The 25,369-nt window shown below is 38.0% G+C and overlaps 1 pseudogene; it reads left to right on the top strand.

Annotated features, from left to right (window-relative positions):
- The first annotated feature begins 1,406 nt into the window (after positions 1 to 1,406).
- Positions 1,407 to 2,238, top strand: LOC114672326 (olfactory receptor 52N2-like; annotated as a pseudogene).
- The last annotated feature ends 23,131 nt before the right edge of the window (positions 2,239 to 25,369 follow it).

Here is a 25,369-nt window from a genome sequence, read left to right as displayed (position 1 = left end):
TATTTATTCATATTTCCTTTAATTCAATGATTGGAAATTTCTTATTTTGTACCTATTGTGTTCCAGGAATCCTTCTTGGCACTGGGAATATAGAGGTGATGGGCAGAAAAATTCCCTGATTTTATAGAGCTTAAATTCTTGTAGGGGAGACAGACAATAACAATGAGTAAATTCTAGACCTTTATAATTAATCATAAATGTTGTTTGCAGTGAAGAAACTGAGAAAGAGGGTTAACATAGATCAAATGTTAGAGAACCTTTTATTGAGGAGGGGACATTTGAGTTAAGACAGGAATTCTAAAAGGGAGCAACCAAAAACATGTTGGGATACACAGTTCTAGGCAGATGGAACAGTAATTGCTAAGGATCTCATGCAGCAGATTTATTAGTTTTTGCCACATAGTTCCAGTTACTAGGCACACTGCCGTGTTATAGTAAATTATCAATAACTAAAGGTGTCAACATTGTATTTAAGCCATCTTTCTATCTTTCTATCTCACAAATATGTATTTTTGTGTGTAACAGTAGTTCATTCCTTTTTATTGCTGAGTAGTATTCCATTACATGGCTATAATACAATTTGTTTATCCATTCACCCGTTGTTAGGCATTGAGTTGTTTCCAGCTTTTTGGCTATTAAGAATAAAGCAGCTATGCCAGGGACTTCCACTTCTGGGCAGCTTAGAGAAACATTAACACTCAATATAAATGGGATAAAAGAAATAAACAAAGTTCACAAGAGAGGAAAAAGACAAAATATTCAATGCTAATGAGGGAGGGATAAACCAACACTGTCAACTCAATCTAGTGGAATGTAATTTGGTACAATTTTCTTGAAAGAAATTTGAGTATCTAGACAAGAATCTTAAATTATTCTTGCTTTTTGACCCAGTAAGTCCATATGTACTACAGTATGATTGTTATAGGAGTCAAAAGTAGCATGGAAAAACTTAATATTTATTAGGAAAGTTGTTGAATACCTTGTAATTTATCTTTCAATTGTATATTTTGTGATCATCAAGAATTGTATTTTCAAAGAATTGTAATGACATAAAATGATCTTGATATAATTGTAAATGAATAAAAAGGACAAAAGAATTTAAAAACAAGAATATCAATATAATTTAAATAGAGTTCATAATTTGGAAATTGGTTGAGGTTGCAAAATCAAGCATTATTGAATGGCCCAGGAATATAAGTAGCTACATATAAACAGAGTTTCCAGTAGAAAACCAAGCCAGGCCAGGGCTTCAGCACTATGTTTACAATATGTTTTTATTCTGTTGGTTCAGTTTAGATTGTGAAAAATGCTTTTTGTATATTTTTCTCTGGATGAGAATAATCTCACTACTCTTTCCTTATACAGGACAACTTTATTGGCACAAAAACTAGCATGTTTCCTAATTGATGAGCATCATGCATGGAGCCAACAGCTCCAGCCTGACACCAAGATATTTCATTCTCAATGGGATTCCCGGGCTGGAAGCTGCACACATCTGGATCTCCCTGCCTTTCTGCTTCATGTACATCACTACTGTTGTGGGGAATTGTGGACTTATATAGCTCATTAGCCATGAGGAGGCACTGCACCAACCCATGCACTACTTCCTAACCTTGCTGTCTCTTACAGATGTTACTGGATGCATGTCATTTGTTCCCAATATGTTATGTATTTTTTGGTTTGGCCTCAAGGAAATTGACTCTATTGCCTGCCTTGTGCAGATGTTTTTCATCCACATGCTGATGGGCATGGAGTGTGGGGTGCTCATGGTTATAGCTCTAGACTACTATGTGGCCATTTGCTACCCTCTACACTATTCCATCATCCTCACCAACACTGTAATTACCAAAGTTGGGCTTGTCACCTTCATTTGAAGTGTGTTGCTTATGATTCCATTTGCTTTCCTGATCAAGCGTCTTCCCTATTGCAAGGGTAACCTCATCCACCACACCTATTGTGACCATATGTCTGTGACCAAATTATCCTGTGCTAATGTCCAGATTAATGCCATCTATGGTCTCATAGCTGCCATATTGATTGGGGGGGTTTCACATATTCTGTATCTCCATATCTTACACCATGGTTATCTGTGCTGTAGAGAATTTGTCATCTGCAGATGCTCACCACAAAGCCTTCAGTACCTGTACATCACATATATGTGCTATTTTCATCACCTATGTCCCAGCCTTTTTCAAATTCTTCACTCACCACTTTGGGGAACACACCATACCTGGATAAGCAGGTAAAGATGTTATATTGATGAAAATTATATTCTTATTTGCTAACATAAATGATGTATTTTAATATCACATTATATAGAGTCAAATAGAAAAATAGATTAATCATACCATGTATTTTTGCAATAAGATTTTCATACTTGGGAGTAAATCCTGAGTTTTATTTTTTTAAAAAAGCTAAAATTATAAAGTGCCTCTGTGTGATGTAAATCATAAGCTTATCAATAGTAAACTTGTTATATCTTAGAATTAGGTTTTTTCACTTGGTAAAGTTTGTTTATCAGGTAACTTCATTTAAGCCATTCAAAACCTATCAAACAGATCAATAAATTACTTTTCCTAAATTGTCATTTTAAAGCATATACAAGGTCTAATGTTATAATAATGTTTCATATTTATTATTTCACCAACCTTTTACTTCAAAACTATGAGATAGGTAAAATTGTCTGCATTACATAAATGAAGAATATGAGGTACACAAGCAGAAAGACTAGAAGAATCTTAGAATATTACAATTAAAATTTGAAAGCAATACTGTCAATAGACCTATGCCAGGGGTGGGGGAAGAAACAACAGCAACAGCAACAAAGTAAAACAGGAACATATCCTTAAAATTTGGATAAGTAAAATGCAATAAATAAGATGTATTTGAGGCACACGAGTAACAATCGCAAATTAATTTTGTTATCTTCATCATTACAAATTCAAAAGTAGGTTTCATGAAAAAAAAAGACTCTGAAAACTAAGACTCAAAATTGAATTACAGCCAGCAGGCCAATATCTTTGAGAAATTTCAAAAAGAAGTATAAGTTGGATGGCCATAGAACAAAATTCTACTCAGTATTCATGGGAGAGGGGAGAGAGAGAGAGGAGAGAGAGATAGAGGTAGAGACAGAGATAGAGATGGAGATATAGATAAAGTTAGAGATAGAGATAGAGATGATAGAGATAGAGATAGAGATGATAGAGAGAGATAGAGATGGGAGACAGAGAGACAGAGAGAGAGAGAGAGAGAGAGAGAGAGAGAGAGAAGGGAAGGAAATAAAAGGGAAGCAGAGGGAAACCAAGAGGACTGAGAAAGATAGTGATAAACATTTTATTTCAAGCTGCATCTTGTGCCCTAGAGATGCATTTTATTTCAGGTTGCATCTTGTGCCCTAGAGATGGGTGGCAGAGATCAGCAGGCTTTCTGAAACAGACCCAATATTCCTACATCAACTTCACACAGTTAGATTAGATCTAGAACCAAGGTATCAAAGAACTCACATTGAGGGTTCAATTTGTTAAACCATGTTTCTTTTTCAAACTATAAGAGATATATTAATACTCCCAAGGGAAAGGAAGAAAAATAAAATGACAAAGTGATACAAAGTATGGGGAAGATTATCTTGTTTCTACAGAATCTCCAGAACCACTAAGTCAATCATTTCAGATGGGCCACATGTTCAGAGATAAAGAAAATGGAACAAAATAATAACACAGGTGGGAGGACACAAAATACAGCAAACATTCCATAGGAACTGCTTCCTCTCACAAGTCTCTACTAATAGTTGTGTTTTGTGTTTTACTGAACTGGCAAAATTAACTAGTATCTTATCTCACTCTTTCCCTGAGTTATGTCCCTTATAAATTAATAACAAATGTACTTTCCCTTAAATTAAAAAAAACTATAGATATAGCTTGTTGTTGGATATAAAAATGCTCTAGGAATAAATGCTCGGTGTCACAAAGTGAAACCCGCACTCAGGCAAAAGTTCTCTTAGCAAGGCAATTTACTTCTGCAGAAGGGTGCCACTCACATCAATCAAGATCGCAAGAGCACAGGGAACAAAGGAGAACAGCGAGCTTTAATGTCTAATGGTAGTTTCTACTTCTGTGTCACTCCCCCATGGGCTGGGGTCAGACTGCACAATCTCAGCTAACCTGGTTTGTTACTTGCAGATATCTTTCTAAATACGGAAGGGAAGGGAGACGTGTGGAACAGTGGTGAGGCCTGTGAGATGTGCAGTTTCGGAGGAACAATGGGTGCAGGTAACTAAGGGAACAGATGTGAGTTATTGATTAGAGCTGACGGGAAGCAGGTAGGCTGTTTTACAGTAATTAGGGGCAAGGAGGAACAGGTAAGTTGAGTTTGAGTACAAAAGACAAGGAAGTTAGCAGGCTAAATCTTTGAAGAGAAACTCAGAGAAATTCATTGTATCTTACAATTCTTCCATTTTAATTTTCTTACGATTCTTTCTCTTCAAATGTTTTTAACATGTCTTGGCTTTGCCATTTGATTTGATCTTCTAAAAGGAAAAGCTTACTTGAATAAGGTGGTGGAGAACTAAGGGAGGCTTTAGTAAGTGCTGTTTGTACAATCCTTTGTATTAGCCTACAGATGCATGGTATGACACAACACCCAACAAGAATGAGTACACCTATTACGATTGCAAGAGAAATATGAATTGAGGCTATGATTCTTTTCCATTTACTGAACTACTTTCTTAGCCATCCTGAAATAGGGTCACTGACTCTAGATTTTTAGCTAATTTATTCGATAAAGTGATAAGTCTTTGTAAGGCCTTCGTTATGCTCCTATGAGGGCAGTGTTGTTTGGGATGAAGGTACAACATTGGGTTTTAATCATAACACAAACCCCACCTTTTTGGCTAATAACATGTCTAGAGCTATTCTGTTTTCTTAAGCTATTGGGCTAGTAGGCTTTAACTGGTCAGCTATTCCTTTGATAGCATCCTTGGTGTAATTAACAAACTGTTGCTGATTACAATAGATGTAATTTATTTTGTACATTTTTATTAATAGTTACTTTAATAGTACATTTTTATTAATAGTTACTTGTGGAAATACAAATTCAAATCCTGAAGTTATTTGGTCTCAGGCTTTGAACCTGTCAGGCACTCCTCGTGGAACACTAATGGCATCTATGTACACTTGAGAGTCAAAAGACTTATAAAGGGCTTCTCTTATTTTTCAGTGTTGTGGTTTTTCTTTACCTGGTTGATGAAATGCTAGAGTGAAAGGGATAGCCAATTGGACAAGAGCACAAGTGCCACTCCTGTTACTTGGCAGAGCGTCCAGTAAGGGTATACTGCAATACTACCATACATCCGCTCAAGGATGACTAAAGGCAGACTGATGGGTAAGCTTTTGCAAGGGGCTAAGCTTGCTGCAACCTGTTAAGGTTCCAAGGAATGCCAAGTTCTCCTCCTGTGGTGAGAGACATGAGGTGAAACTGATGTTGGGGCCTGACCTGCAGGGCGTTGGACTTCAGGATATAGCAGAGAGAGAGTTTGGCATGATTTGTTGCCTTAGGCTGTGGAATCTTGGAAAAGAGCTGCTATACAGCCCATGCCTGGTTGACTGAAGGACTATCCTAGTGGAAAGGAGACAATCTGGGTCTCTGGTCTGCTGTGCACCCAAGAATAACAATTACTTTTGTTCAAAGTGCAGACGGAATATTGAATCCATCCCAACTAGGCATCTATATCTTGATATCTTGTTTCAATTGCTGGAGTTTGTCTTAGAACCTTCACTTCTATAATATTTACTTTGACACTGTTGTTGAGCAGGGTAGAAAGTTAAGAAGGAGAAGGGAGGGTCAATAAAGCATATTTTAAAGGGGCCTACAGTGTCATATCCATTGGCCTCTGCTCCTAAGTCATAAAAGTGTTCTAAAGGAAGTGTATGGTTGGTAGAGGTAGGGACATTAATAGAGATAGTTACTGGGTTACAATGGTAAAGTTGGTAACTAGAGGGGGTAGTTCCTTTGGTAAGGAGGAGGTAAGATTTTAGGTTGGTACAGGCTTCTGGGGAGGTCCTGCTGTGTTCATTGGTAGTCAAGACATCTGCTCATTGAGAACATCTGCTCATTGAGAACATATCTCCTAACTTGAGGTGCCTTGGTATCCCCACTATGAGCAAGGCGCGGGAGTCAGTGGTTTCTCTGGGGCAGAGGTATTTTTCTAAAGGAGAGACATACCTTTGCCATTGTTCATCCTCTTCACAAGGCATAACAAGGCAAGCACCAAAGGTAATGATTTGGGGTGTGTCTGACTTAGTTACATTGATAACAAGGTCAGCAATAGAATGAAGAAAGAAGAAAGGGTAACAGAATAGATAAAAGAGAGCTAAGCTTTTCTTAACTTTAGTTTGAGGGGGGTTTTCCCTTGGAGAATGGTCCATGACTTTGGGGATGGTGATGCTTTCTTGACTCGGGTATGATGGGTCCATCTTTTGCTATTTGGATTACAGTTTCAATGGTTAGAAGCACTATGCCAGCTCCTTAGGCTGGTGTCGATGTACTGGGAACTTTAGGGGTGGCGCCTGTACTGGAAAATTTTGAGTTCTGAGGGAAGAGAAAGTGGAAGATAAACCAAGTATGTAGGAATGTTGGCAGTAGATTGTTTTGGGAGGTGGTTTGGACTTACTAGGGTAATAGGAAGACAGAAGACATTTGATCTATAACAACCAAGTCTCTAGACTTGTTTGGCTAAGGGTATACATTCCTATACATGTATAAACTTTGTGTTATACATCGCTTGGGGTCTTTAATGAGTAATATTTTTTTGAGTTCCCTTTAGTGCCTACAGGAGAAATGGCAGCCTGTTCAGCTTATCTAATTTGCTAGGTTTTTTTTTGAAAGACAGGCTTTTCTGGTGCTTGGGGACATGGACAATAGATACTTGGGTGATTAACTCCTCATGAACAAGGCTTTGACTTTTACTATTAATCCAGTCTGAAATTTGCTAAATGTATGAACCACTGTAAAAGTGTATTTAGAATTAGTATAGATGGTTGTTTCCTGGTCCTACAGGTACTTTAAAGCTTGACTAAGTGCATACAGCTTATAAATTTCTCTAGAAACTTCTTTATTAACTGCTGAACACCTGTTGCATTCTTTTTCCCTTCATCATTCCTGAAGAGGGTTTCTTCTAAGTTTGGTCAGACGTTTGTAATCAGTTAAATCTAAACATGTGTGCTTTCTTTTTAGATTTGGATCTCTTGTTAAGAAACTTGCAAGGTTAAGTGAATTATCAGTAGTTAATGTTAAACTATCCTTTTTAACTCATACTTACACAAATATAATAGTTTTCTGGTGGTACATTTTAATATAAGTGACTTTAAAGAATCAAAGTTCTTTTCTGGTGGATGTTTTCACTTTTCACACTGGCCTGACCATAATAAGTGCTAATAGATTATCTGCTACTTGCTCAGGAAACTTAGCTGCAGGGATGACTAGCTGCTTGGAGCCGTATGTGAAGCCCCGTATTTACTTGGCTCCGGCAAAAGTAAGGCGTATGTCCCATAATGTAGTCTGCTCAGGGCATAGGCTGCGGCCTGGTCCGTGTGTCCCACAGAGTTGCCGTCAGTATGGTGCAGGGACCCTAGACCAGCCAGGGGTCAGGAGCATAGGCTTTTTCTGCCATGGGGGTGCACTATAGGCCAGATGATGCCAACAGCATGTTGTGGCAGATTCTTGATGTTGCTAGCCTGGCAAAAGCCACCTGGCGAATTAGGAGCTTGGAGTCCTTTCAGAGAGTGGGACTTAAGACAGGCTGGGCCTGAGGGGAAGAGTTCGGGGTATTAGGTGGGGGACTAGGGGTCTTAGGTGGAGGATGATCCAGGGGATCCCCTGTGCTGTTCTTTTTGCTAGGATCCCCTGAGCACCCTCTTTCACTGTCTCCACAGTAGGGGCAGGTGCATAAGAGAAAAGGGAGGACAGGTCTTTGCCTCCAACAACAAGCATAGTCCAGTTCTTGAGAAACTGGGTTTTTATTATTTACATGTTAAATTAAAAGTTGAGATAGTATATCCTCAGTTGACCCAAACTTTTGCCAGAAGATTGAGGGACTGCGGATAGGTCTTTGAGTCCCAATAGAAAAGCAATATTTGATAATTTGTTGCTTTTTGTTATGTTTAGTTCTTTCATTATTTTCCCAACATTTTAGCATGAGACCTAGGGGTCTATCCGGTGGTATATCTTTGTTACTATTCATATCTTTTTTGATGAGACTTAGGAGACTATCAGGTGGTATATTTTTGTTAGTATTCTTATCATTTTTGCTTGTAATATTTTCCATATTGGGTCTTTGCTAGGTGCAAAAATCTCTATTAGGAATTTCTTGCCTAGCAGGGGATTGCTGTGGCTCAACCCCATCATACTAGAGATTTCTTGCCTATTTGTGTGTGTAAGACCCCCCTTGTGTGGTATATTTGTGTGGTATATTTTTGTTAGTATTCTTATCATTTTTGCTTGTAATATTTCCCATATTGGGTCTTCGCTAGGTGCAAAAATCTCTCATATTAGGAATTTATTGCCTAGCAGGGTATTCCTTGCGGCTCAACCCCTTATATTAGGAGACCTCTTGCCTATTCTTCACTGGAAGCTTTACTGAGGCTCAATTCACCTATTCTTTAGCTCCACCTGCTGGAGGCTCTTTGCACTCTTTTTTCACTTTGTCCACTCTGGTCGCTTTCCTCGCAGGAGTGTTTCAGGTTCCTCTTAGCAGTGATGGCGAGTCAGTATAAACCCCTGACGGGACCCCTGAAGGGCCGCCCATGTTAGGTGACCATGGAACTGCAGATTGGACTCATTCATTCTGCACAGCAGTAGTATTTGTTACCTTTCACTCACTTTCAAACTCCAGAATGCCCAGACCCCTGGTCCCTGACCACCAAGGAAGTACTTTGTCGCCCCTGTGACATTTCCTACCTCGGTCTGTGCACAGAGTTTACCTGGTCACCGTGGTATTGCAAGCCTCCCCTCCCCACATTGCTGAGAGCCTGGGTTTATTCATCCCAATGAGTGGGTCTCCATCTCCCCTCCTTGAGACCACTGCAACGGGGCAATAGAATGCATCTCCCCTGGGTAGGGTGGATGGAAGACCCCTTTCTGAAGGAGAATGGGGATCCTGGACGAGCCCCCAGAATTATTGGATGTAGAAATGCTCTAGGAATACATGCTCAGTGCCTCAAAGTGAAACCAGCACTCAGGCAAAAGTTATCTTAGCAAGCCAATTTATTTCTGCAGAAGGGTACCACTCAAGTCAATCAAGACTGCAAGAGCACAGCAAACAAAGGAGAGTAGTGAGCTTTTATCTCTGATAAAAGAAGTTTCTGCTTCTGTGTCACTCCCCCATGGACTGGGGTCAGACCGTACAATCTGAGCCGACCTGATTGCCTACTTGCAAATATCTTTCTAAATATGGAAGGGAAGGGGGACGTGAGGTACAGTGGTGAGGCATGTGAGACATGCAGTTTCAGGGGAACAATGAATGCAGGTAACTAAGGGAATGGATGTGAGTTATTGATTAGAACTGACAGGAAGCGGGTAGGCTATTTTACAGTAACTAGGGGAAAGGAGGAACAGGAAAGTTGAGTTTGAGAGCAAAAGACCAGGAAGTTAGCAGGCTAAATCCTTGAAGAGAAACTCAGACAAAATTATTGTATCTTACATCGTCTTTCAAAAAAAAAAAAAAAATTAAAGCTATTTTCAAAGCAGTCCTATAAAAAAGCTGAAAAATGAATACCATTGCCCAAGGATAGTTTAACTATTCGCTGGGCTAATTAAAGACTAGAAATTTAAACGTGCCCCAGAGATTCTGGTACATCGTGTCTTTGTTCTCATTGGTTTCAAAGAACATCTTTATTTCTGCCTTCATTTCGTTATTTACCCATTCTGGAGAGGCTACCACAATCTGAATTTAGTACAAGAAGATATTGTATTATGAGAAAGAACAAATAGCAGTAAGTTTAAGGAAAGGAAGAGAAATTTGGGAAAAGGGTATAATTAATTATTCTACATTTCCTATTACTTCAACTATAGGGACTTCATTTAGACTAACATTCTTCTTGTGTAACTCATTCCTCTGAGTAGGAGAAGCATCAGCTATCAGTGAGTTATGGGTGAGTTACATGCTGAGCCTTGATGCTTCACAGAAGTCAATCTCCCTGTCTGAATAGGCTGCATTCTGGTCTGTCCACATTAGCAAACTCAGTGGCCGACCTTTCCAAAAGAGATTTGTATGTGTCTGTGCTAGGTATTGGATGAGCAAGCCAGTCTAAATCAGAGGCAAGGCCATTTTGACTGAAAAATCTAAAGCCTCATTTTCCCAGATGTATATCATAAAATTGTTGACATTCTGTGTCAACTTCCTTGATCCTGTGTGTCTCAGCTCTGAACTGAGGAGGAAAGTATAAGGTTGTATTAACAGGCCCTAAAAATTCCCGAAACATTTTAAAATGGAATTATGATGGAAAGATAAACAAATAAGGTAGGGGAAAAGTCAAATGAAGCAAAAGCACAAAGGAATGTATTATAAGTATAATGAGATGTAATGTCACAAATGACAAATATCAGAAAAGACTTCCAGAAGAAACAAATGCTCAAGGTGATACTGAAATATAAACTGGTGTTAACAATGTGGAAGGGGAATGGGAGGTACTGTTTAAGGAAGAGGAAATGGCCAGCATGGAGGTCTTGAGAAATGAATGTGCCACACATGAAGGGACTGAAAACAAGATTAAGTGGGCTCGAATCAGGGGCCAGTTCTATCCAAGTTTATAGTACACAATTTTTTTTTTAAACCTAATGCATTACGTTTTTGTTATTTTGTTGTTGTTGTTTTGCTTCATACTAAACCTAGAGTCCTATGCCTATGATGTCAGGTAACTTCATAGAGTCATTTTTGGGTTTATGGTATGAACAAGAGAGATAATGAAAAGGTTTAAGAAGATGAAGGATAAAAGCTTTCCAATTGGAGATAACAATTTTTTTAATGTGATACAGAAAGTTGAGAAAATAATTTTCGTAATAACTATTGGCAAAAGTGGCTAACCACATAGAATATATTAAAATATTTATAATAAATGATATATAAATATAATTTATTTTATTTATTTATTTTTTTCACAGTTAATGGGACTTCACATTATTATTTATTTATTTATTTATTTATTTATTATTATTATACTTTAAGTTGTAGGGTACATGTGCATAACGTGCAGGTTTGTTACATATGTATACTTGTGCCATGTTCCTGTGCTGCACCCATCAACTCGTCATTTACATCAGGTATAACTGCCAATGCAATCCCTCCCCCCTCCCCCATCCCCATGATAGGCCCCGGTGTGTGATGTTCCCCTTCCCGAGTCCAAGTGATCTCATTGTTCAGTTCCCACCTATGAGTGAGAACATGCGGTGTTTGGTTTTGTGTTCTTGTGATAGTTTGCTAAGAATGATGGTTTCCAGCTGCATCCATGTCCCTACAAAGGACACAAACTCATCCTTTTTGATGGCTGCATAGTATTCCATGGTGTACATGTGCCACATTTTCTTAATCCAATCTGTCACTGATGGACATTTGGGTTGATTCCAAGTCTTTGCTATTGTGAATAGTGCCGCAATAAACATACGTGTGCATGTGTCTTTATAGCAGCATAATTTATACTCCTTTGGGTATATACCCAGTAATGGGATGGCTGGGTCATATGGTACATCTAGTTCTAGATCCTTGAGGAATTGCCATACTGTTTTCCATAATGGTTGAACTAGTTTACAATCCCACCAACAGTGTAAAAGTGTTCCTATTTCTCCACATCCTCTCCAGCACCTGTTGTTTCCTGACTTTTTAATGATCGCCATTCTAACTGGTGTGAGATGGTATCTCATTGTGGTTTTGATTTGCATTTCTCTGATGGCCAGTGATGATGAGCATTTTTTCATGTGTCTGTTGGCTGTATGAATGTCTTCTTTTGAGAAATGTCTGTTCATATCCTTTGCCCACTTTTTGATGGGGTTGTTTGTTTTTTTCTTGTAAATTTGTTTGAGTTCTTTGTAGGTTCTGGATATTAGCCCTTTGTCAGATGAGTAGATTGCAAAAATTATCTCCCATTCTGTAGGTTGCCTGTTCACTCTGATGGTAGTTTCTTTTGTTGTGCAGAAGCTCTTTAGTTTAATTAGGTCCCATTTGTCAATTTTGGCTTTTGCTGCCGTTGCTTTTGGTGTTTTAGACATGAAATCTTTGCCCATGCCTATGTCCTGAATGGTACTACCTAGGTTTTCCTCTAGGACTTTTATGGTATTACGTCTAACATTTAAGTCTCTAATCCATCTTGAATTAATTTTCGTGTAAGGAGTAAGGAAAGGATCCAGTTTCAGCTTTCTACTTATGGCTAGCCAATTTTCCCAGCACCATTTATTAAATAGGGAATCCTTTCCCCATTTCTTGTTTCTCTCAGGTTTGTCAAAGATCAGATGGCTGTAGATGTGTGGTATTATTTCTGAGGACTCTGTTCTGTTCCATTGGTCTATATCTCTGTTTTGGTACCAGTACCATGCTGTTTTGGTTACTGTAGTCTTGTAATATAGTTTGAAGTCAGGTAGCGTGATGCCTCCAGCTTTGTTCTTTTGACTTAGGATTGTCTTAGAGATGTGGGCTCTTTTTTGGTTCCATATGAACTTTAAAGCAGTTTTTTCCAATTCTGTGAAGAAACTCATTGGTAGCTTGATGGGGATGGCTTTGAATCTATAAATTACCTTGGGCAGTATGGCCATTTTCACGATATTGATTCTTCCTATCCATGAGCATGGTATGTTCTTCCATTTGTTTGTGTCCTCTTTTATTTCACTGAGCAGTGGTTTGTAGTTCTCCTTGAAGAGGTCCTTTACATCCCTTGTAAGTTGGATTCCTAGGTATTTTATTCTCTTGGAAGCAATTGTGAATGGAAGTTCATTCCTGATTTGGCTCTCTGTTTGTCTGTTACTGGTGTATTAGAATGCTTGTGATTTTTGCACATTAATTTTGTATCCTGAGACTTTGCTGAAGTTGCTTGTCAGCTTAAGGAGATTTTGGGCTGAGACAATGGGGTTTTCTAAATATATAATCATGTCATCTGCAAACAGGGACAATTTGACTTCTTCTTTTCCTAACTGAATACCCTTGATTTCTTTCTCTTGCCTAATTTCCCTAGCCAGAACTTCCAACACTAGGTTGAATAGGAGTGGTGAGAGAGGGCATCCCTGTCTTGTGCCAGTTTTCAAAGGGAATTTTTCCAGTTTTTGCCCATTCAGTATGATATTGGCTGTGGGTTTGTCATAAATAGCTCTTATGATTTTGAGGTACGTTCCATCAATACCGAATTTATTGAGCGTTTTTAGCATGAAGGGCTGTTGAATTTTGTCAAAAACCTTTTCTGCATCTATTGAGATAATCATGTGGTTCTTGTCTTTGGTTCTGTTTATATGCTGGATTATGTTTATTGATTTGTGAATGTTGAACCAGCCTTGCATCCCAGGGATGAAGCCCACTTGATCCTGGTGGATAAGCTTTTTGATGTGTTGCTGAATCCGGTTTGCCAGTATTTTATTGAGGATTTTTGCATCGATGTTCATCAGGGATATTGGTCTAAAATTCTCTTTTTTTGTCGTGTCTCTGCCAGGCTTTGGTATCAGGATGATGTTGGCCTCATAAAATGAGTTAGGGAGGATTCCCTCTTTTTCTATTGATTGGAATAGTTTCAGAAGGAATGGTACCAACTCCTCCTTGTACCTCTGGTAGAATTCAGCTGTGAATCCATCTGGTCCTGGACTTTTTTTGGTTGGTAGGCTATTAATTGTTGCCTCAATTTCAGAGCCTACTATTGGTCTATTCAGGGATTCAACTTCTTCCTGGTTTAGTCTTGGAAGAGTGTAGGTGTCCAGGAAATTATCCATTTCTTCTAGATTTTCCAGTTTATTTGCGTAGAGGTGTTTATAGTATTCTCTGATGGTAGTTTGTATTTCTGTGGGGTCGGTGGTGATATCCCCTTATCATTTTTAATTGCGTCGATTTGATTCTTCTCTCTTTTCTTCTTTATTAGTCTTGCTAGTGGTCTGTCAATTTTGTTGATCTTCTCAAAAAACCAACTCCTGGATTCATTGATTTTTTGGAGGGTTTTTTGTGTCTCTATCTCCTTCAGTTCAGCTCTGATCTTAGTTATTTCTTGCCTTCTGCTAGCTTTTGAATGTGTTTGCTCTTGCTTCTCTAGTTCTTTTCATTGTGATGTTAGAGTGTCAATTTTAGATCTTTCCTGCTTTCTCTTGTGGGCATTTAGTGCTATAAATTTCCCTCTACACACTGCTTTAAATGTGTCCCACAGATTCTGGTATGTTGTATCTTTGTTCTCATTGGTTTCAAAGAACATCTTTATTTCTGCCTTCATTTTGTTATGTACCCAGTAGTCATTCAGGAGCAGGTTGTTCAGTTTCCATGTAGTTGAGTGGTTTGGATTGAGTTTCTTAGTCCTGAGTTCTAGTTTGATTGCACTGTGGTCTGAGAGACAGTTTGTTATAATTTCTGTTCTTGTACATTTGCTGAGGAGTGCTTTACTTCCAATTACGTGGTCAATTTTGGAGTAAGTACGATGTGGTGCTGAGAAGAATGTATATTCTGTTGATTTTGGTGGAGAGTTCTATAGATGTCTATTAGGTCTGCTTGCTGCAGAGATGAGTTCAATTCCTGGATATCCTTGTTAACTTTCTGTCTCATTGATCTATGAAATGTTGACAGTGGAGTGTTGAAGTCTCCCATTATTATTATATGGGAGTCTAAGTCTCTTTGTAAGTCTCTAAGGACTTGCTTGATGAATCTGGGTGCTCCTGTATTGGGTGCATATATATTTAGGATAGTTAGCTCTTCCTGTTGAATTGATCCTTTTACCATTATGTAATGGCCTTCTTTGTCTCTTTTGATCTTTGATGGTTTAAAGTCTGTTTTATCAGAGACTAGTATTGCAACCCCCACTTTTTTTTTTCTCCATTTGCTTGGTAAATCTTCCTCCATCCCTTTATTTTGAGCCTATGTGTGTCTCTGCATGTGAGATGGGTCTCCTGAATACAGCAGACTAATGGGTCTTGACTCTTTATCCAGTTTGCCAGTCTGTGTCTTTTAATTGGAGCATTTAGTCCATTTACATTTAAGGTTAATATTGTTATGTGTGAACTTGATCCTGCCATTATGATATTAACTGGTTATTTTGCTCGTTAGTTGATGCAGTTTCTTCCTAGCCTCGATGGTCTTTACATTTTGGCATGTTTTTGCAATGGCTGGTACCGGTTGTTCCTTTCCATGTTTAGTGCTTCCTTCAGGGTCTCTTGTAAGGCAGGCCTAGTGGTGACAAAATCTCTAAGCATTTGCTTATCTGTGAAGGATTTTATTTCTCCTTCACTTATGAAACTTAGTTTGGCTGGATATGAAATTCTGGGTTGAAAATTCTTATCTTTAAGAATGCTGGCTGGGCGCGGTGGCTCAAGCCTGTAAACCCAGCACTTTGGGAGGCCGAGACGGGCGGATCACGAGTTCAGGAGATCGAGACCATCCTGGCGAATACGGTGAAACCCCGTCTCTACTAAGAAAATACAAAAAACTAGCCGGGCGAGGTGGCGGGCGCCTGTAGTCCCAGCTACACAGGAGGCTGAGGCAGGAGAATGGCGTAAACCCGGGAGGCGGAGCTTGCAGTGAGCTGAGATCCGGCCACTGCGCTCCAGCCCCGGCGACAGAGCGAGACTCCATCTCAAAAAAAAAAAAAAAAAAAAAAAAGAATGCTGAATATTGCCCCCACTCTCTTCTGGCTTGGAGAGTTTCTGCCGAGAGATCTGCTGTTAGTCTGATGGGCTTCCCTTTGTGGGTAACCCGACCTTTCCCTCTGGCTGCCCTTAAGATTTTTTCCTTCATTTCAACTTTGGTGAATGTGGCAATTATGTGTCTTGGAGTTGCTCTTCTCGAGGAGTATCTTTGTGGCGTTCTCTGTATTTCCTGGATTTGAATGTTGGCCTGCCCTACTAGGTTGGGGAAGTTCTCCTGGATGATATCCTGAAGAGTGTTTTCCAACTTGGTTCCATTTTCCCCCTCACTTTCAGGCACCCCAATCAGACGTAGATTTGGTCTTTTTACATAATCCCATACTTCTTGCAGGCTTTGTTCATTTCTTTTTCTTCTTTTTTCTTTTGGTTTCTCTTCTCGCTTCATTTCATTCATTTGATCCTCAATCGCTGACACTCTTTCCTCCAGTTGATCGAGTCGGTTACTGAAGCTTGTGCATTTGTCACGTATTTCTCGTGTCATGGTTTTCATCTCTTTCATTTCGTTTAGGACCTTCTCTGCATTAATTACTCTAGCCATCAATTCTTCCACTTTTTTTTCAAGATTTTTAGTTTCTTTGCGCTGGGTACGTAATTCCTCCTTTAGCTCTGAGAAATTTGATGGACTGAAGCCTTCTTCTCTCATCTTGTCAAAGTCATTTTCCGTCCAGCTTTGATCTGTTGCTGGCGATGAGATGCGCTCCTTTGCCAGGGGAGATGCGCTCTTATTTTTTGAATTTCCAGCTTTTCTGCCCTGCTTTTTCCCCATCTTTGTGGTTTTATCTGCCTCTGGTCTTTGATGATGGTGATGTACTGATGGGGTTTTGGTGTAGGTGTCCTTCCTGTTTGATAGTTTTCCTTCTAACAGTCAGGACCCTCAGCTGTACGTCTGTTGGAGATTGCTTGTGATCCACTCCAGACCCTGTTTGCCTGGGTATCAGCAGCAGAGGCTGCAGAAGATAGAATATTTCTGAACAGCGAGTGTACCTGTCTGATTCTTGCTTTGGAAGCTCCCACTCAGGGGTGTACTCCACCCTGTGAGGTGTGGGGTGTCAGACTGCCCCTAGTGGGGGATGTCTCCCAGTTAGGCTACTCAGGGGTCAGGGACCCACTTGAGCAGGGAGTCTGTCCCTTCTCAGATCTCAACCTCCGTGTTGGGAGATCCACCGCTCTCTTCAAAGCTGTCAGACAGAGTCGCTTGTGTCTGCAGAGGTTTCTGTTGCATTTGTTATTGTTTACTGTGCCCTGTCCCCAGAGGTGGAGTCTACAGAGACAGGCAGGTTTCCTTGAGCTGCTGTGAGCTCCACCCTGTTCGAGCTTCCCAGCAGCTTTGTTTACCTACTTAAGCCTCAGCAATGGCAGGCGCCCCTCCCCCAGCCTCGCTGCTGCCTTGGCGCGAGATCGCAGACTGCTGTGCTAGCAATGAGGGAGGCTCCGTGGGTGTGGGACCCTCCCGGCCAGGTGTGGGATATGATCTCCTGGTGTGCCTGTTTGCTTAAAGTGCAGTATTGCGGTGTGAGTTTCCCGAGTTTTCAGGTGTTGTGTGTCTCAGTTCCCCTGGCTAGGAAAAGGGATTCCCTTCCCCCTTGTGCTTCCCAGGTGAGGCAATGCCTCGACCTGCTTCAGCTCTTGCTGGTCGGGCTGCAGCAGCTGACCAGCACTGATCGTCCGGCACTCCCCAGTGAGATGAACCCAGTACCTCAGTTGAAAATGCAGAAATCACCGGTCTTCTGTGTCGCTCGCGCTGGGAGTTGGAGACTGGAGCTGTTCCTATTCAGCCATCTTGCTCTGCCCCACTATAAATATAATTTAAACTTTGGCCACCTGTCTTATTCTTCTGATATGTAAGACTTAATATAAAAATGGAATTCAAAAGCTAAGAGAGTGTATTACCACTGGACCTGCTTTTCAAGAAATGCTAAACTGAAAAAACAGGATGCTGATTAGTAACATGAAAACATATGAAAGTATAAAAGTCACTGGCAAAAGTAAGTACATAGTGAAACTCTGAATATCTCATACTGTAATGGTGGTATGTAAATCACCTATATCACTAATATGAATGTTAAAAGACAAAATTAATTTAAATAATAAACAGCTACAATAGTTTGTTAAGGGATATACAATATAAAAAGATGTAAATGTGACATCAGAAACATAAAATATCAGGAAGAGTTGAGTAGAAGTATGGAACTACTTTATGCAATTGAAGTTGTTATCAGCCTAAAATAGCCTTTTATAAATATAGAATGTTTTATGTAAAACTTGAAGTAACCACAAAGCAAGTAGTAGTTACACAAAATAAAAGAGTAAAGAACCAAAGCATACCATTAGAGAAAATTATCTATCACAAAAGAAGACAGCAAGAGAAGGGAAGAAAGAATGTAAAAAACAACAAGAAAACAACAAAATGACTGTAGTAAGTCCTTACTTATCAACAATTACCTTGAAAGCAAAATGATTAAATTCTTCAATCACAAGACTTAGATTTGCTGAATGAATTAAAAATACAAGACCCAACTATTTGCTGCCTGTGAGGGCATCACTTTACCTCTAAAGACACACACACACAGGTTGAAAGCAAAGGAATGGAAAAAGATATTTTGGGCAAATATAAGGCAAAAGAGTTCAGAAGTAGCTATAAGTATAGCTGCTAAAATAGCATTTAAATCAAAAACTGTAAAGGCAGGAACAGAAAACCAAACACTGCATGTTCTCACTCATAAGTGGGAATTGAACAATGAGAGCACATGGGCACAGAGAGGCAAACATCACACACCAAGGCCTGTTGGGAGTTGGGGGTTGAGGCGAGGGAACTTAAAGGATGGGTCAATAGTTGCAGCAAACCACCATGGCACACATATATCTATGCGACAAACCTGTACATTCTGCACATATATCCTGTTTTTTTCTTTTAGAAGAAATGAGGAAGGCTGGGCATGGTGGCTCATGCCTGTAATCCCAGCACTTTGGGAGGCCAAGGTGGGCGGATCACGAGGTCAGGAGATCTAGACCATCCTAGCTAACATGGTGAAACCCCGTCTCTACTAAAAAATACAAAAAATTAGCCGGGCATGGTGGCAGGCGCCTATAGTCCCAGCTACTCGAGAGGCTGAGGCAGGAGAATGGCGTGAACCCAGGAGGCGAAGCTTGCAAGTGAGTCGAGATCGTGCCACTGCACTCCAGCCTTCCAGCCTGGGTGACAGAGTGAGACTCCATCTCAAAAAAAAAAAAAAAAAAAAAAAAAAAAAAAAAAAAAAGAAAAAAAGAGGAAAAACAAAAATTTAAAATAGTGTAAAGGTAATTATATATTGATACAGAGGCCAATTAATCAAGCACATTAACCACTGTAAATATATATGTCTGTAATATCACAGCACCTAAAAATATAAAGAAATATTAATAGGGCTGAAGGTATAGATAGACTGCAATAAAATAATAGTAGGGGATGTCAACACCGCATTTTCAACAAAGAACAGATCACCCATATAGATAATCAATAAGGAAACATTGGGCTTGAACTATACTTCAGACGAAATCAATTATGTTTTAGGCTGGAAAACAAGTCTTAAAAAACTTAAATTTTAAATAAAAATTTAAAGACTGAAATCATATCAAATATATTTTTCTATCACAATGATATAAAGCTAGGAACCAGTAATAAGAGGAAGTTTGAAAAAATGCTCATCATCACTGGCCATCAGAGAAATGCAAATCAAAACCACAATGAGATACCATCTCACACCAGTTAGAATGGCGATCATTAAAAAGTCAGGAAACAACAGGTGCTGGAGAGGATGTGGAGAAATAGGAACACTTTTACACTGTTGGTGGGATTGTAAACTAGTTCAACCATTATGGAAAACAGTATGGCGATTCCTCAAGGATCTAGAACTAGATGTACCATATGACCCAGCCATCCCATTACTGGGTATATACCCAAAGGAGTATAAATTATGCTGCTATAAAGACACATGCACACGTATGTTTATTGCAGCACTATTCACAATAGCAAAGACTTGGAATCAACCCAAATGTCCATCAGTGACAGATTGGATTAAGAAAATGTGGCACATGTACACCATGGAATACTATGCAGCCATCAAAAAGGATGAGTTTGTGTCCTTTGTAGGGACATGGATGCAGCTGGAAACCATCATTCTTAGCAAACTATCACAAGAACACAAAACCAAACACCGCATGTTCTCACTCATAGGTGGGAACTGAACAATGAGATCACTTGGACTCAGGAAGGGGAACATCACACACCGGGGCCTATCATGGGGAGGGGGGAGGGAGTAGGGATTGCATTGGGAGTTATACCTGATGTAAATGACGAGTTGATGGGTGCAGCACAGGAACATGGCACAAGTATACATATGTAACAAACCTGCACGTTATGCACATGTACCCTACAACTTAAAGTATAATAATAATAAATAAATTAAAAAAAGAAAAATTTACAAATATGTGAAAATTACACTCCTGCAAAACCAATGGATCAAAAAATAAATAAAAGGGGAAACTAAATAATATCTTGATACTAATGGAGATGGAAGCACAACAAAGCAAATCTTATGAGATGCTATGAAAGCAGTTCTACAAGAGAAGTTCATAGCAAGAAACACCTACATCAAAAAATAATAAAGATCTCAAATAAATAATCTAATTTTATGTTTCAAGGAACTAGAAAAAGAAGAAAAAGCTGAACCCATGTAATTACAAGGTAGGTAATGATAAAGATCAGATCAGAAATAAATGAAATAGAAACTATAAAAAACAAGTAAGATTCAAATGAAATAAAATTCGAAATGAAAAAAGAGGCATTACCACTGAATCCAAGAAATCCAAAGGGTCATAAGAGATGACTACTATAAACAATTATATGCCCACAAATTGGATAACTTACAATAAATGGATAAAATCCTTGGCACTTACATCTTACAGAAAGTCAATAAGGAAACATTGGACCTGAACTACACTTACAACTTACAAATACTAAATCATAAAGAAATAGAATATCTAAACAGACCACAGATAAGTAAAACAAATCAGTAATAAAAAATCTGTCATCAAAAAAAAAAAAAAAATCCAAGATGTGGAGGCTTGACTGCTGAATTATACCGAACATTTAAAGGGGAATTAATACCAATTATTTTCAAATTCTTCCAAAAAGTGAAAGAGACAGGAATACATCCAAACTCATTTTACTAAGCCAGCATTACACTGACATCAACGCCAGACAAGGACACCAAAACAGAAAACTGTAGGCCAATATCCTGCTAAACAGATGCAAAAATCATCAACAAATTCTAGTGAACCGAATCAACAACTCAGTAAAAAGATGATTCACTATGATCACTTGGGGTTTATCACTAGAAAACAAGGATGTTTCAATGTACACAAATCAATAAATGCAACACACCTCATTAACAGAATGAATGACAAAAATATATGATCATTTCAATAAATGTGGAAAAAGTATTTGACAAAATTCAACCTCCTTTCATGATGAAAACTTTCATCAAGTTAGAAATTAAAGAAGTGTACCTTAACACAAAGGCCATATATCAGAAACCCACAGCTAAAATCATACTCAGTGGTGAAAAGTTGAAAGCGTTTCCTCTGAGATCAGACAAGACATGGGTATCCTCTTTCACCACTTCTATTCAACATAGCACTGACAGTCCTAGTCAGAGCAATTAGGCAAGGACTAGAAATAAAAGGCCTCTCGACTGGAAAAGAAGAAGTAGAAGTATCTTTGTTCATCAATGAAATGATCTACTATGCAGAAAACCCTAAAAAATCCACAAAACTTGTTAAAACTATTAAATGAGCAAGGCAACAAGATACAAAGTCAGAATGCAAAAATCAGTTGCCTTTTTTACATAACAATAATCTGAAAAGAAATTTAGAAAAACAACTCAATTCACAATAGCACATAAAATAACAAAATACATAAGAAAATACAAAATAAATAATAAAATTATATTTTATTATTTTTAATTCCATTGTAAATTAAATTGTTTTTCTAATTTCCTTTCAGATCGTTTGTTATTAATGTACCAAAAAAGTAAGAGACTTTTATAATTAAAACTGTAAAATATTGCAGAAAGAAATTAAAGAAGACATAAATAAATGGAAATACATGCTATGTTCAAGGGGTGGACAACAGTATTGTTAGGATTTCAGTGCAACCCAAAGTAATCTACAGATTTAGTAAAATCCCAATCAAAATCCCAATAATTAATTTTGCAGAAATATAAAAATCCGTTCTACAATTCATATAAAACCTCAAGGGACCCTACATAGCCAAAGCAATCTTGACAACAAAGAAAAAAGCTGCAGGACTCACATTTCTGATTTCAAAACTTATGACAAAGTGACAGTCAACCAAAACAGTGTGTCACTAGCACAAAGTCAGATCTGCAGACCAATGAAGTAGAATAGAGAGCCTAGAGATGAACCCTCACATATGTGGTAAAGTGACTTTGACAAGAGTGTCAATATCATTCAATGCTGAAAGGACATTCTTTGCAATAAATAGTGCTGAGAAAACTGGTATCTTCATGTACAGGAATAAAGTTGGACTCTTACATAACAGCATGTCCAAATGTTAACTCAAAATGGATCATAGACCTAAAAATAAAACCTAAAATTATGAAACTCTTGGAAGAAAACAGGAAAAATTTTATGACATTGGATTTGGTAATGATTTCTTGAAAATGACACTAAAGGCACAGGAACAGGAAACAAAAGAAAAAAACAGATAAATTAGACTTTATGAAATTTGTTTTTAAATTGTTCATCAAAGGGTTCTATAAACAAAGTATAAAGGCAACCCACAGACTAGAAGAAAATATTTGTAAATTATCTGATATTATATAGAGCTCCTAAACCTCAACAACAACAACAACAAACAGCTTAATTCAGAAATGGGCAAAGTATTAGCATAGACATTTCTCCAAAGAAGATATACAAATGGATAATAAACACATAAAAAATACTGGACATAAGTAATCATTAGGGAACTGCAAATTAAAACTACAATAAAATACCACCTTACACCAATTAAGATGGCTGCTATAAAAATAAACAGAAAATAATAAGTATCAGTGAGAATGTGGAGAAATTGGACCCTTGTGCACTTTTGGTGAAAATGTAAAATGCTACAGCTGCTATGGAAAACAGTATGGTAGTTCCTCAAAAAATTAAAACTAGAAATAGCATTTTATTCAGCAATCTCACTATTGCGTGAGATCCCCAAGAGAACTGAAATCAGTATGTTGAAGAAATGTCTGCAGTCACGCATTCGTTGCAGCATTATTCACAATAACCAAGGTATAAGAACAATCTAATTGCCCATCAATGGATGAATGAATAATGGATAAGCAAAATGTAGTACGTATGTGTATGTGTGTGTATATATATGTGTATATATGTGTGTGTATATATACATTATATATGTGTATATATGTATGTGTGTATATACCTGTATATATAATAGAATGTTACTCAGACTTAAAAAGGAAGAGTATTCTGACATCTGCTACCATATAGATGAAACTTGAGGACATTATGCTAAATAAAATACGCCTGTCACAAAAAGGCAAATATCATATGATTCCATTTATATAAAGTACCTAGAGAGGTCAAAATCATTAGACAGTAGAAAGAATGGTGGTTGCCAGAGACTAGTGGAAGGGGAAATGGGGAGTTACTGTTTAATGGGTGTAGAGTTTCAGTCTGACAGGATGAAAAGAGTTCTGGAGATGGATAGTGGTGATGGCTGCAAAACATGATGAATGTATTTAATGCCACTGAACTGTATATACCTGAACATGATTAAGATGGCAAGCTTTGTTATGTATATTTTACTACATTACAAAAATTGGAAAGAGAATGAATCAGCCATGTCAATAACTAAACCAAACATAATACAAATATTTATGAGCAAAGTGATAAATTATAGGGCGCCTATGGACTTTCTTTTTAAAGAACTGCATAGGAGGTCTTGATGCAGATAAACAGTCTGGAGGCCATGTATGGTCTCCAATTTAGGAAGCCTGATCGAAATTTTTTTTTCTTTTTTTTGAGAGACACAGTCTCACTCTGTCACTTAGGTTGCAGTGCAGTAGAGCTATCTCAGCTCACTGCAACTTCTGCCTCCCAGGCTCAAGTGACCCTCCCATCTCAGCCTCCCGAGTAGCAGGGACTACAGGCTTGCACTACCACGCACAGGTAATCTTTATATTTTTAGTGGAGATGGGTTTCCCCATATTGCCAAGGCAGGTCTCAAACTCCTGGGGACCCAGAGTTCTGGGATTACAGGTGGGAGCCATTGCACCTGACCTCCTGATCTAAGTCTAACCAATGTTTCATACCAATTCTCATTTTTCTACATGTTTAGATCTAACAGGGAAGAGTTTACACTGAAACTCATATATGTATTTTTGTAATAGCTGCATTAATTTATATTTTGTCAAAATAATTGTGTATTCTGTTTTTTAAACACAGCTAAATTTTTTATTTAAATGAAAGTTTCTTTTTCCAAGGAGTCTCAGGTATCTTTATACATCTGTATGTAATATTGTTAACGCTGAAAGCTAAACAAAACAACAAAAATAATACATTAATTTTTTAAATACTTATAAAAGAAACTTCTGGAAATACATACATCAGACTTGAGGTTTTAATAGCATTTACTTCAGAAGTGGATTAAGGTGAAATGTGAGTTTATGGGAATGGTATGACTATTTTCTACCTCATATCATTTCACACAAAAGAGTTTAAGTACAGAAAAATTGTGTTTTGTGGGGTTTTTTAGTAAAAAGGAAGAAAGGTCAAAATATACAATTACTTGCCACTATCACATAAAATTTAAAACCAATACTACCTTGAAAAAATGTTTGCAAATACAACAGAGAATGGGTTGATAATTTTCATTTTGAAAGTGCTTATCATTCAATAAGTAAACACTAACACCTCCAATGAAGATGGACAAGGAGGTGGATGACTAATAAATATACAAAAAAAAGTTGATCAAGAACACTTGAAAAAAATGTCATAATTACTACTAGTAAAGTTACTTTTAATTCAATTTAAAATACAAGTGAGACAGTGTTTGCACTAGTGCAGCTTGGAAAAGAGGGTATATAATAGTATTCATGGAGGGATGGTTCAGTCACTTTGCATGGAAACGAACATCACCAAAAATTTTTGAAATGATTTTTCTAACATTTATCAACATAATCAAAATTGTGCATGCCTTTTGAGCCCATAAACTTCAACACCATTTCTATCTATCTGTAGAGAAGAAAAATCAGAAATGCATACACAGTGGATTAAGATATTCATTGAGGAATTGTTTTTGATAGAAAAATTTGGAAACAAATATTCAAGAGTAATAAAACACATGATTAAATTTGGTGGAAAGAAGCTATTGAATGGAAAGAAGGTCTAGCTATTAAACTTTTAAATTCAAAGCATATACAATGTCATGATGAAATGT

Source organism: Macaca mulatta, chromosome 14 (assembly GCF_049350105.2).
Source record: "Macaca mulatta isolate MMU2019108-1 chromosome 14, T2T-MMU8v2.0, whole genome shotgun sequence".
Lineage (NCBI taxonomy): Eukaryota > Metazoa > Chordata > Mammalia > Primates > Cercopithecidae > Macaca > Macaca mulatta.
Note: the sequence above shows the minus strand (reverse complement) of the source record. Positions and strands in the feature narration are given on the sequence as shown.